Here is a 13,432-nt window from a genome sequence, read left to right as displayed (position 1 = left end):
GGAAGGAGCGCTGATAGGGCTGGAGGAGCTCACTGGATATGACGGTAGGTGCGTACATGGCAGTGAGGAGAAGCTGTCGAAAACCAGGCGCGAACACCGGGCGTGCAGCAGCAAGGCCAAGTGGAGGGACAGGACTGGCAGGAGCGCAGAGCCGGTGGGTGCGGCGTTGCGTGCATTGAAGCTGTCGTCCGATGTCACCACTTGTGGTGGGAGGTCCACATTCATTGGAAGTCCCGGTAGCCGCGGCTGGTGACGTTGTTGGCCAGGCCAGTTGCCGAAAGCATTCTCCATTGCACGAGCGAGAGCTTCTGGTCTGCGCGAGGCAGGTCCGCCAGTGTAATCATCTGCGCCGCTGGCAATGCCAGCGCTGTCTCACATCCTCTGCGGGGATGTCCCTGCGGATGCTCGGGAACCCATGGTGTTGCCTCTCACCAATGTCTGCATGTAGCAGAAGGCCCTGTGGGGCAAAATATTTGTTTCACACCTATGAAGAGCGGAAATGACAATTTCGGAATAAAATGCAGCAGAACTTCATGCCCGTCTCTTCCCACAATTGCATCCCTGATGGCCGCCATCTTGGCTTTGTTTGAAAAGTATGGCCCCTTCCCCACATGCTGGTATACTCACTGCTGAAAATCCACATTCAGCGGTTTTTGATGCCTCTGTAATGACCTTCGAATGGCTGGCATGCGCACTTCAAATGCAATTTTCTTAGCTTCGTGTTTTCCTACGTGACTAGCCTTACGGAAGTTTCTATTCTTTTTTTATGGTGCAGTTTCAATTACTCTAATACCGTTGAATTCAGAAGGAACTAAACTGTGGAGCTATGCTATTTTTTTGGCTGAGGCAAACATTGCAAATTTTATGAACCATAATGGTGGATGAACATAACATTTTTATACGATGATGTACCTCAGGAACAGTGCAATTAGCATAGCTCCAGATCGCAGGTCTTTGGTTACAGCTAGCTTCATTTCAGTCAAAAGCAAGAAAAATATTGAAAGTGTATTAATGACCTACAGTAAAAGCTCGTTAATTCGACACTGACGGGACCGCGAAAAATTGTCGAATTAACCGAATGTCGAAGTATCGAATGAACCACAAAAAACATTAAATTTGCCCCAGCATGACATACCTTTATTTGGCAAAGAAGTTTGTTATCGTCGTCTGCTGTTTCGGGCGAATTTGAGCGGCTACAATAGCTCTAACAGCTGCCAGATGCTCCGCGGCACGCGAACCATCCGGAATTTGTTCACAGAAGTCTTCCAGCACGGACAAGGCTTCTGCGGCTTCTTTCACCGTGCGCTTCGGCGTTTGGGGCAGGTGCTCACAAATGTCATCTTCCGACGAATCGTCATTGTCGGCGCCTGTCACTTCTTGGATGATTTCGTCCTTGGTCAGCTGACCGGCAATGGTGACACCATCATCGATGGACACGTAATCCGCGAGCCGCACGGCAGGAGGCAAAACGCTGTCGAAACAGCTGTCGTCTTCTGTGGTTGCGTCAGCTGCTTCTGTCGGCAGTTCCCCCACACCGCAGTTCAGTTGCACAAAACCGCTGTGCCGAAAGTAGTTCGCAATAACTGCTGTAGGCGTGTTGGCCCATTCGTGCGCCAGAATGTTCAAAGCGCTGAGGAGCATAAGGTCGTACTTCTTCCCAGCTTCCATACAGAGAAGCATGCGCTGCAATACATGCTTTCTGTACTTGCATTTTATATGCTGGATTATGCCCTGGTCCATGGGCTGAAGGGCTGCGGTTGTATTTGGCGGGAGGAACACAAGCTTAATCCATTCCAGGCCCGACACCTTGCATTGAGCACTGCAATTGTTCACAACCATGAGGACCTTCCATTTCTCAGCTCGAAAATGCCGATCCATTTGATGAAGCCAGGACTGAAATATGCTGGACGTCATCCAAGCCTTCCTGTTGGCTTGGTATTCAACCGGAAGGCGCCGCGCGTTCTTGAAGCACCTCGGCTTCTGAGCCTTTCCGATCACTAGGAGAGGCAGATGCTCTGTTCCCGTCATGTTGGCGGCAAGTAGCACAGTGACTCTTTCTTTTCTTCTTTTCCCTGCTGTGCAGGGGTCACCTTTAAAGGTGATCGTCTTATCCGGGAGTGCTTTAAAGAAAAGCGCTGTTTCGTCGGCGTTAAATATATTCGGAGTGTCGTATGCAGCTAGGTGTTCACGAAGCCTGGTGATCCGCCACTCCTCAATCCTGTCTTCGTCCACGGATGCTCTTTCGCCACACACACTCTTAAAGGTCAGATTGTGACGGCTTCCGAAGCGAGCAAGCCAACCTTCAGAAGCTTTGAACTCTTCAAGGTTCATTTTTGTGGCGAACCTTTCAGCCTGGGCACAAATTAATGGCCCACTCACAGGGAGGTAGGCCTCATGTGCGTTTCTAATCCATCGCATTACGGCTTCTTCGAGTTCCGGGTGGGCCGCAGTCCGCAGTCGTTTCCTTTTGTCACCGTAGGCTTCACTGTCAAACGCCTCCATAATGCTGTTTTCATTCTTCACGTAAGTGGCCAAGGTGGTTCTTTTAACATCATACTTGACCATCACGTCAGAGCCTGAAACACCATCCTTCAGCACCTTCAATATTTCCGCTTTCGTGGCTAGGTCCTTCGCCTGGTTGTACTTCGGCCGCTTTGCCGGTGTCGCCATCGGAGCAGGACGCGATGGCGAGGCGCGCAGGCACGGCGCACTACGCACTCGAAAACAGCACAGTAAACACGCTGGCAAAGCACGCAATATCCAGAAAAGGCGTGTTAGGGTTCAATTACTGCGATCGTAGCAGCAAGAAACATGGGGCAACGACGACACACACCAAAACGAGACTTGCTGAAGATAGGTTTAACACGACGACTGAGCACGACTGCAAGAGGCAACGAAGCACAAAGAAAGACGCCGGTCGCTTCGGCCACTGCTAACCTTGCTTCCCTCGCCCTCGCACTGCTGATGACGATGACCGTACGGATGGCCTACGCTACATTCTTTTTTTCCAACTTTACAGTAGCGCCGCTCTTGGCGGGCCGTGGAACTAGGTTGAATTAACCGATGGGCGGTAAAATTTGTCCAAATTAACGAGAGTTTTGCCCCATAGACTCCTATATATAATTGTAGGGACCATGCGTGCAGGTCGAATTATTCGATTGTCCGAATTAACGGGGGTCGAATTAACGAGCTTTCACTAAGTATTTAGCTAAAGGCTTCGATATTTTTGCCTATTATGAGAACTAATTTAGGTATACTGTAACTAATTATATTTTTGAAAACAGGAAGAACAAACATGTGCACACCCAATTTCATTATGATATCTTCAATAATAAAAATTTTCATTTCAAGACCCACGTCTCCCCTTAAACTAACATCCGAAACGTTAAGCATGCATAAAAAAATAGCAAAAAATACTCGCAACCTAAGGTAAAACTGTAAAGTCATCTTGCAAGTCCATGCACATCAGCCCATAGTAGGAATGGAAGTACAGCTTTAAACCCCACTCAAAAAGCAGCAACTAGAGCTACAATAAAGTGCTACAATACGTACAACTTGCACCCATGTGGAACTCGTACAATTTCATTGTAATAGCATATGAGCTCATACTCGTATATATCCCCTCCCTTATGGGTGTTCCACAAGTGTTTTTGGGGAATGGTTAAAATGTGCATTGCTGCAAGCTCTTGCAAGCTGTTTTGTTATGTTTTGCCACCAGTGGACTGCACCTTCTCCATAGAAAGTGTTGGCCTTGCCCCTCCTATAACCGACCGCTGATGTGCACTCGTCCAGATAGGGGTATCTGTCCAACTTACAATGCTTCATGTCATTATTGCTGCTTATGTGAGCATAAAGTCAGCTTCAGTTTCATTTTATTTCCCACAACAAGTACAGGGCATGTATGAGGTGTGATGAGGGTGACAGGATAAAAGCTGCATCAAGGGCAGCTTGACTGGCCCCGTCTCCCCACACAACACAACATGGCAGCAAGCACAAACAGTTTGTACACATGTAGTGGGAATAACATCAAGGAGCAATCATTTCATCTTAGCAAAAATATACATACTATGATAAGTGCAAAAAAAAGAAAGCAATAAATAGTGCAGTTGTTGAATTATAGTCAGATAATACAGTAAAATTCAGTTAATATTGTCAAATAGATTTTTCTTTGTTAAAGCACGCAGCTGCTCTTCCGTTAGCTTATAGTTGTTTAGTGCACTTGGCAGGCTGTTTCGAAGCATCTGAAGACCGTAGTTCGTACGTGGTCGTGGAACATGCCAATGTTCGTGATGACAGGTGGAAAGAGATGACATGTTGATCTGCAAGTTGGCAACGGCCCGAAGTGTTGTTCTATTTTTATGGATTTTGAATTTCAGAGAAGTAAACAGCTGATGCTCATTAAGGGAAGAAAGTTTTGGAGTCTTGTGTTTACGGAAGCGATCAGGAGTATGGGCATTGTATGGAGAGTTTGCAATTGCACGAATTGCTTTTTTCTGTAAAATAACCAATCTAGTGACTGATTTCTTGGTGCCATTATACTTCAAACCAAATGACAATACCGTAGATGTGATGCAAAAAGTATGTGTTATAGAGCATTAGCTTTTAGAGGAAAATAAAAAGTGCTGCACTTTTCTTTATATATCTAATGCTTTGCAATGTTTAGTTTTATGTTGTCTGCGTGAAAATTCCAGAGCATATTTTCATGAAAAACAACGCCCAGAGTTTTTACCGATGAAGAAAATTCTATTTCAGTAGTACTGCACTTTAGTGAATTAAGCGAACATTTGTTTGTTTAGCTTAAAGAGGACTGCTTTTGATTTGAAAAAGTTTATTTTTGGACTACATGCATTTTACCACTTACATAGTTTGTCCAAAAATATGTTGGCAGTTTTGACAAGGTCATTTCCAGTGCTTCCTGTAAAGAATGTATTAGTATCGTCGGCACATATAACATAATTTATGGTTTTATCTAGAGATATAAGGTCAATAATGCAAGCATTAAAAAGAACTGAGCCCAGAATACTCCCCTGAGGTATGCCATGCCTATTTTTTTGTAGTAAGGACATTTTATTTCCAATACATGTTGCTTGATATCGATTTGTCAAGTAGCTTTTAAACAGATTAAAAGAAATACCACGAACACCGTAGCAAGATAATTTCTCGAGTAAAATATTGGGATTAATACTATCAAATGCCTTTGAAAATTCACGAAAGTCCTAGCGTCAGTTGTCATCTTTCAATATTGTCTAAAATTAGTTCTTTTTGATGAAGTAGAGCTGTCTCAGGAGATCAACCAGTGCTGAAGCCATATTGCAAAGACACAGTAACAGAATTAGCATCAAAGAAACTAGTAAGTCTCTTAAATAATACTCTCTCAAGAGGTCTTGAAAATATTGGCAATATTGAGATCAGCCTATAATTTCCCAAGTTATCTTTTTCACCACTTTTGTAGAATACTGTCACTTTGGCGTTCTTTAGTTGGTCAGGAAATAGACCAGCATACAAAACTAGGTTGTAAAAATCAGTTAGATATGAGGCAATAAGATCAATCACAGAGCTGACCAGCTGCATTTTCATGCCGCTTATGTCCTTCCATTTGCTCCTCTTCAATGCAGAGAACAAATTGAGGACTTCACACTCATCAGTGGGATTTAAAAATACGGAATGTTCTAAGGGGCAGGTAGATACTGCAGGGCGTCGGAGTTATAAAGGTTCTCAACTAATGATAGAATATAATCATTAAATTTTTCTGCAAGAGGTTTTCTTGCATGCTGTTGATCATCTATTTCTATTTCCAAAATTCTTCTCTGATGCCTGGAAGGCAGAATTGAACTAAGCTTTTTCCATGCTTGTTTTGAATCCGTAATTCTTTTGAATATATGTGCATAGTAATGGCGCTTTGCATGTTTCAAACATTTATTTAGTAAGTTTCAATATTTCCTAAAATCCTTTAGAACTTCAGGGTCACAACTCTCAAGGAAATGGTGATAAAGCCTTGTCTTCATCTTTATCATTTTAGTAAATTATTAGTCATCCAGGGCTTTTGTGCACGTTTCGGCTTATTTACCACTTTATATGGAAAGTGCTTTTTGTATATTGAAGAAAACAGTGAAATAAAATTTAGTGAAGAGTAAGACAGCAAGTCATCCCACTGTATAAGAGCTATTTCAGTTCAAAAGAGCTGAAGTGTATTTTCTATAATATTCTGAATAATAAAACTTGGTATATGTTTTTTTGTGCGCATAATTTTTGAATCAGCAACTACAAATATTGGTAAATTATCACTTGTTACTACAGCTTAAGTACCACTTCGTAAATTATTATGAGGAAGATTAGTAATAAGTCAATTGCCATTGCACTATTTGTAGTAATACGTGTGGAGGTTTTTATAAGGTAGTAAAAGGAATGCGATTCAATGATCAAAACTCTTTTAGTTTTGCAGTACAAGAGAAAAGTCAAACTGTGATGTACTTTTATTGAATACAACCGTTTGTTTATAGAACTTTAAAAATAGGTATTAGTCTCCAAAATAGTGTTTATTAATGTATTACTTTTTTCCCCTCCCCCCATATATAATTCTTGGTAATAGGTGCATGAGGACTGAGGACGCGGTTGAATTCATTTTGGAGCCCTCCATTATGGCGCCTCCACTGTCCACCAAGAAGCGAGACAGTCACTACGGCATTTCCATTCCTCAACAGCGACTAACAAAATTTTTCAGCAGTATATTTTTCTTTTCATAGCTAGCTGTGTTTTATGGAAAAGTGTTCGTCTTTGAACTACCCGTTCTGATATCCTAAATTATTTGAACATAATCTATTTGATTCACAACCAATTTTATTTTTAATATTTCTATCTCACAACGTTTAATATTCACACACCTCTAGCAGTAACACCAAGACATATGAAACAATTTAAGCATTAGGAAGTTGTGCTCCATCTTTGATAACGTTCTATTTTTTCTGAAGACGACAAAATTGTTGAATTCTCTTGATGTTTTTATGAGCAACTTATGTAGAAACAACTGCTTTGCAAAGGGGTAGTTATGCTACGTAGTAACACCAAGACACGTCATACTTATGTTTTCGCACTTGCGAAAGAACCAATTTGAACTGTCTGTTTTGTTATGTACATTTTTTCATTTTTAGGTGTTTGTTGCTAATATTATGTCGTGCTCTTTTTAATGGTTTGTTATTGTTTACTCTATTGTTGTCGCGGTTTGGTTATTAATACTGGTTTTTCTGAAGTCTTCTGTGTACAACTTGCTACTCTTTGACCGAGATGCCTCACAAATGTTCACTGCTGTAGCAGATGTCGCCATGTATTCATTTTTTTTGCATGTAATATCATTGCAACCCCAACCCCTCTGCAATATTTCGACGATTGAGGTTGTTGTAAATAAATAAATACTGCAAGAAAATTTCACCACCAAGGAGTGGCTCGCATTGTCTTAATAATTTTATACCACCAGCGTGAATGCCTAAACATTTTTAATGAGCATGAATGCCATGTTAGAGACATTGACATTTGGTATGTATTCCATATATTATTTGTTAAATTTCTTTAACAACGTGACGTTCATGTACTTGAAGCGACAAAAGCAGAATATTGGCTCATGGGGGTTTAATGTCCCAACGTGACTTGGGCTATATGAGGGATGCCATAGTGAAGGGCTCCGGAGAATTCGACCACCTAGGGTTCCTTAATGTGCACTGACATCACACAGTACACGGGCTTCTAGAATTTCGGTTCCATCGAAATTCGATTGCCGCAGCTGAAATCGAACCCACGTCTTTCGGGTCAGCAGCCGAGCGCCATAACCACTGAACCACTGTTGCAACTAAAGGCAGAATATTAAAAATCGGCAAGGTATATGCCATATGGGCAGAAAGTTAGGTGGGCGGATGACATTAAGAAGTCTGCGAGCATGTGATGGGTGCATCTGGCAAAAGACAGGGTTAATTGGAGAGACAACGGTAGTGACTTTTGCCCTGCAAAGGGCATAGTCAGGCTGATGATGATATCCCATATGAACTAATGACATAAGTTCGTGGAAAAAAATTATGCGCACACTTTCAGGATTAAGCCGCATATAAGAAATGATAAGGAGTATTTCTCAGTCACATTACAAAAGTGCAATGATATGCTGAAAAGACAGTGAAGGTGGGTAAATTTTTCATTGAAAAAAAAACTGCCTTGCAATGGTTTAGTTCACAAAGTAATGTTCAACAGTCTAGCAAGAGAAGAGCAGTTCAGAGTTGGTAGCAAAGTGCTGGAAGTGATAAAGCAATACAAGCAATCTATTTACTTAGAGGGCAGGTGGTGACAGCTGATCCGGATCATGAGAGGGAAATAACTATAGAAAGATAAGAATGGCCTGGAGTGCATATGGCAGGTTCTCTCAGATCATGAATGACAGTTTACCAATATCCCTCAAGAGAAATGTCTGCAGCAGATGTATCTTACCGGTATTCACCTACGGGGCTGAAACATGGAGGCTAATGGAAAGGGTTCAGCTGAAGTTATGGACAATGCAGCGAGCCTTAGAAAGAGAAATGATAGGTGTAACATTAAGAGACTTGAAGCAGACAGTGGGTGAGGGAACAAACATGGGTTAATGACATTCTAGTTTAAATAAAGAAGAAATGGGCTTGGGCAGGGCATGTAATGTGAAGGCAAGATAACTGCTGGTTCTTGAGGGTAAAGGAGTGGATTCCTAGAGAAGGCAATTATAGCAGGGGGAGCAGAAAGTTAGGTGGGCGAATGAGATTAAGAAGTTTGCAGGCATAGGGTGGGCAGAGCTGGCAAATGACAGGTAATTGGAGAGACATGGGAGAGGCCTTTTCACTGCAGTGGGTGCAGCCAGGATGGTGATGATGGCTTACAGTGATAGCTAGTCTAGTCTACAGGAAATATAGATGTATAGTTGGTGGTCAGGCACAAAGTACTCTTTATAAAAAGATTTCAAGGCTTCACTTTGAAGAACGAAGGAGAAGGTATAAACCTTGCATCATTATTCTAATACTTGATGCATGAATTTCGATGGAGACAAAATTCTAGAGGCCCATGTACTGTGCAATGTCAGTGCATGTTAAAAAACACCAGGTGATCGAAATTTCCGGAGCCCTTCACTATGCCGTTCCTTATAGCCTCAGTCGCTTTGGGGCGTTAAACCTCCATAAACCCATAAACTTGATGCATAAAGATGCTCTACCGATGGCAGTACCTGCCATCTCACGGCAGTGGCATGTTGCTTAACTGCTGCACAACTACTGCCAGGGGTGGTATGAGGACTAGTACCAGCGATCTATGAATTTAAGCTAGAAAATGAGCAATTCAACATATGTGGGTACTAAACTTATTACTGCTAAGATTCCACATCCTCAAGACAGCTTAAGTGTCCCCTCCAGTTTTTTGTATAGTTACATGTAGAAATCACCACTGCATTAATGATGCAGTATGTACTCAGTGTTCAGAATTTTCTAGGGCTTTATATGCCTCAGCCTCCGGGCAATCTTTTCGTTTATTTGTTCTACAGAAACCATGCATTCATCATATGTGCTTGATGCTGCCATGCAGGCATTTGTCGCTTTGATGAGCACAAACTGACAGCCATGTGTCATGCCTTTAATAATGTGCTGCTTTTCCAAAGGTGCACGGAGGACAACTGCATTCCATTTCTGTTGCTTGTGAAACTTGATTCTATGGATCTTTCTGCCTGTGTTGATGTTTGTCTGGCAGCAAAAGATGTATTGATTGCTGAAAGAATTGCATTAAAAATTTATCCCTCAACCCAAATAAAACTTCTCTTGTCAACATTCAAAACCACTCTATGTGCCCACTGCTTTGAAGTAACTGGCAGTGTAGTTTTGCCTCTTGAATCTTCACCTAAAAATCTGTGGCGATGCACAATAGCTTACTTTTGAAATGAGTCTATGATGCCGACTCCTATATATTATTTTTCTGCCTTTTGTAGCTTTTAAAAGCTCCATTTTTAGTGAAAGTATATGCTTTGTCATTAGAACGTGGGACCAGGTCAATGCAGGAAGACTAATTAGTTCACAGTGAAGTAGGAAAATGGCCAGTGCTGGTAATGCATGATGCCACTAAGAATGAGCTACCTCTTAATGCTCACTCAGTTCAGAAAGGGGCGCGAAGTTATTCGTTCCACAAAAAGCATGTCAAAACGCGCATCTGTAAGTAATTCTATACTTTTATGCAAGACTAGTGAACCACAGATATCCGTGGTAGGTTCGAGTAAGTTCCGAATATCCAGTGCCAGGCTAAGATGTTCGGTAGGGCATCCCTATGGACGTCCACATCGGAATATACGCTTCGGGAATTCTGTGTATGCCCGAGGCTTTGTAAACGGTGGTCCAAGGGACATTCGTTAACGGATGGCTGGCGGCATCCGCAAGTGTATGTTCAAGGAGCATCTGCAAATATCCCAGCCGCCACGGTGGTTGAGTGGTTATGGCGTTCGGCTGATGGCCAGAAAGATGCGGGTTCGATCCCGGCCGCGGCAGTAGAATTTCGATGGAGGCGAAATTCTAGAGGCCCGTGTGCTGTGCGATGTCAGTGCACATTAAGGAACCCCAGGTGGTCGAAATTTACAGTGCCCTTCACTACGGCGTCTCTCATAGCCTGAGTCGCTTTGGGACGTTAAACCCCATAAACTAAACTAAACTAAATTCCAAATATCCCACTAGGAATGTGAACTAAACATCATGGCGTTTATATTTCATCTTTCCTCAGAGAAAAATTGGAAAGAAGTTCTATTTTGCAAATGACAAAATTCACTCGATCACATTTCTACCAGCAATGAATTTAATCAGAATAAGTAGCAGGCTATCGTGGAACTTGCTCTTAAACAATATCTGCTCTTCCGCATTTCCAAAACTGGGCTCTTTAAGACAAACTAAAAAATGACCTTCCTAACATTAAGCTACTTTGTTATTCTTCAATAATTCGACCTAACTTGAATATGAATGGATAGTGTGGGACCCGTATACTAAATCTAATGTATAAAAGTCTGGAAAGAATACAGAGAAGAGCTGTCAGGTTTATTTTTAATAAATATGCAAGGACTGTCTCCCCAACCACATTAATGGAGATAATAAAATTGAACAACTTGAACATCGAAGAAGAAAGCTTAGGTGAGAATTTATTTCTTATTACATAATGCACTTGGTCTGGATCTCATCATAACACCGGCACCAACCAGAAAAACTCAGCACCATCCCAGTTCTGTAACTATTTCAAGAAATATGCTCACCTCCGTTGCTTACACTTTACGAGTTATTTTGCTCTCATAGCTACAGATGACTAACTTACTGGGCATTGTGGAATTACTGCATAGAAGTGAATGTGGTCTGTCAAATTCGCTTGCTTGAATGAATGAGTATGGCTAAAAATTCATCCATGGTCTGTGCAGTATCCTTCATGCTGCGTAAACCATGTTTATGGCCAGCTTGAAGAACTTCTTGTGAAAACTGAATATGGCATTTTATGTCATCAATAAAATCATCCCTATTTTGATACACTGCCATTTTGGTTGTTGATGAATTGTGTTACAGATTCTTGCATATGACATACAGCAAGGTGTGTGCCTGATTTTGGACCTTCTGTGGGATTTTAATAAGCCCATGGGCCCTGAAAGATGTACTTGGTGGTTGTAGTTCTGGCTTGCACTACGATGATGGAGAAGGCATTGCCTGCAAAGATCGTCAAAATATCTGCTGGCAGATATCTAGGATGGATCTGTTGGTGGCGGAAATATATTTGTACCTCCATAGGAGGTATGTGCGAGAGTTGTTGGACATTGGCAGATTTCCCATGGATATCCGTATATTCAATGATCGAAGGACATGCTTAGGACATCAAATGATCATACACTGGTTGATAGGGGTGCGCACACTTTAACCAGGATTTTTAATAATCATGGCTAGAATTTGGTTCATTCAGTCTAACAAACCTGCTTTAGTTACTGTATAGTTCCTAGAGTTGCGCATTTGTGTTCCCTGCGCCGCTCGCGCGTCTGTTGACTAAACGCGATCACATAGGTGAAAAGCATCCATGCATTGCGGAGAAGGCAACTTTTTTGCATTGTTTAGCACTACATCGTTGCTAAAGGCCATTAGCACACGTACTGTTCTTGTGCTTCGCGGCATTTTATTTTGTCCGAGTGCACATATTCACAAAAAACAATGTTTTCTTATCAGTAACATGCAAATTTATCAAGTGTTCACTGATTTTTAAGAGGAAAGTGTTTGTGATTTGTGGCATTTACAAGAGGTTGCTAACCACATCAACGTGGCGAGTATTTTGTTTGTAACTTATTGAGATAAGCGTTTGTGCAGCCTACGCATTACTAGCAAGCTGTGTTATTCAGTGCAACAGTAATCTGCCTAGAATAAAGCAAGTTTGGCAGCCACAATCAAGCAAATTAAGCCTGCACTCGCTCTGACCACTGGACCAAGTCCGCCTTATGCATGCAGAAGTCTGTTTTGTAACAGAATTTGGATGCTTCGGAGAGCATTATGGTGGACCAATGTGCCACTGTTATCTGTTAACTAACTCTAAGATGAGAAGGCATACAGCATGTCAGTGTGAAACCCTCAGTTTGAGAAGTTCAGCTCAGCTGCTCCTGCTAACACAGTTGTCTTTGTTATAAATGTGTGCATCCCTCTGTTAACTATTTTCAGGCATTGGAGCTTGGATGAAGATGCCTAACATAAAAGATCTAGTCAGTGGCATCACTAGCGTCAATTGCACCCGGTGCGGTGGCCAGCGTGTCACCCTCCCCTCTCCCCTTTCTCTGCAGTGCACGACACTACCGCCATTCTCCACTTTAGTGTTGAGCTCACTAAACCATGCGAGACATTTTTTAGTGAATAATTGCATGAAAAATCCAACTGGCGAATTTATTTAAATGTTCATATTAGGAGGGCCAGGAAAACAAAATCTCTGAAATTTGCTTTTGAACAAAGGTGCACAAATAAAGAGAAATGCAACAGTGTTTTGATGACATGGATGAACGTGGCTGTAAAAGGAATTGCAATTATGTGAGCATTTAAAAGGCTTACAGCGATATGAGTAAGGAAACTGGAAAGAAAGAAAAAGAGAAAATGGTAATTTGGCAAGGGTTGTTCTAAGATATACAGGACCGTTGAATTAATATCTGCATAGATAACTAGATAGAAGCCAATAATGAACTGATGCAGACACATTCCCATCCTGTAAACACTTGTGTACTGATTGCGCAGAAAATATTAAGGACAATTGAAGTGGCAAATGGCACAAAGCCCCATTGTACATATTGAAAACAGCTGAATTCATTGCCGCTGGAGTAATCAAGAACAAATTCAACCATTTAAGAGGGTTTAGGCAGATAATGGAAGACGAATTAAATTGCAAGAATGACAAGGCAACA

General features: G+C 41.8%; 2 protein-coding genes across 2 annotated transcripts in view; one reads left to right on the top strand and one right to left on the bottom strand.

Moving 5' to 3' along the window:
* LOC144106957 (ATP-dependent RNA helicase DHX30-like) overlaps positions 1-7,509 on the top strand; it is a 47,890-nt gene extending 40,381 nt beyond the window's left edge. Inside the window, exon 7 of the mRNA XM_077639922.1 lies at positions 6,590-7,509. The gene's annotated coding sequence lies outside the window, so the exon portion shown is untranslated. The remainder of the gene's footprint in view (positions 1-6,589) is intronic.
* LOC144106956 (uncharacterized) overlaps positions 1-13,432 on the bottom strand; it is a 180,150-nt gene that overhangs the window by 113,890 nt on the left and 52,828 nt on the right. The window lies entirely within an intron of this gene.

This window comes from Amblyomma americanum, chromosome 10 (assembly GCF_052857255.1).
Source record: "Amblyomma americanum isolate KBUSLIRL-KWMA chromosome 10, ASM5285725v1, whole genome shotgun sequence".
Classification (NCBI taxonomy): Eukaryota; Metazoa; Arthropoda; class Arachnida; order Ixodida; family Ixodidae; genus Amblyomma; species Amblyomma americanum.
Note: the sequence above shows the minus strand (reverse complement) of the source record. Positions and strands in the feature narration are given on the sequence as shown.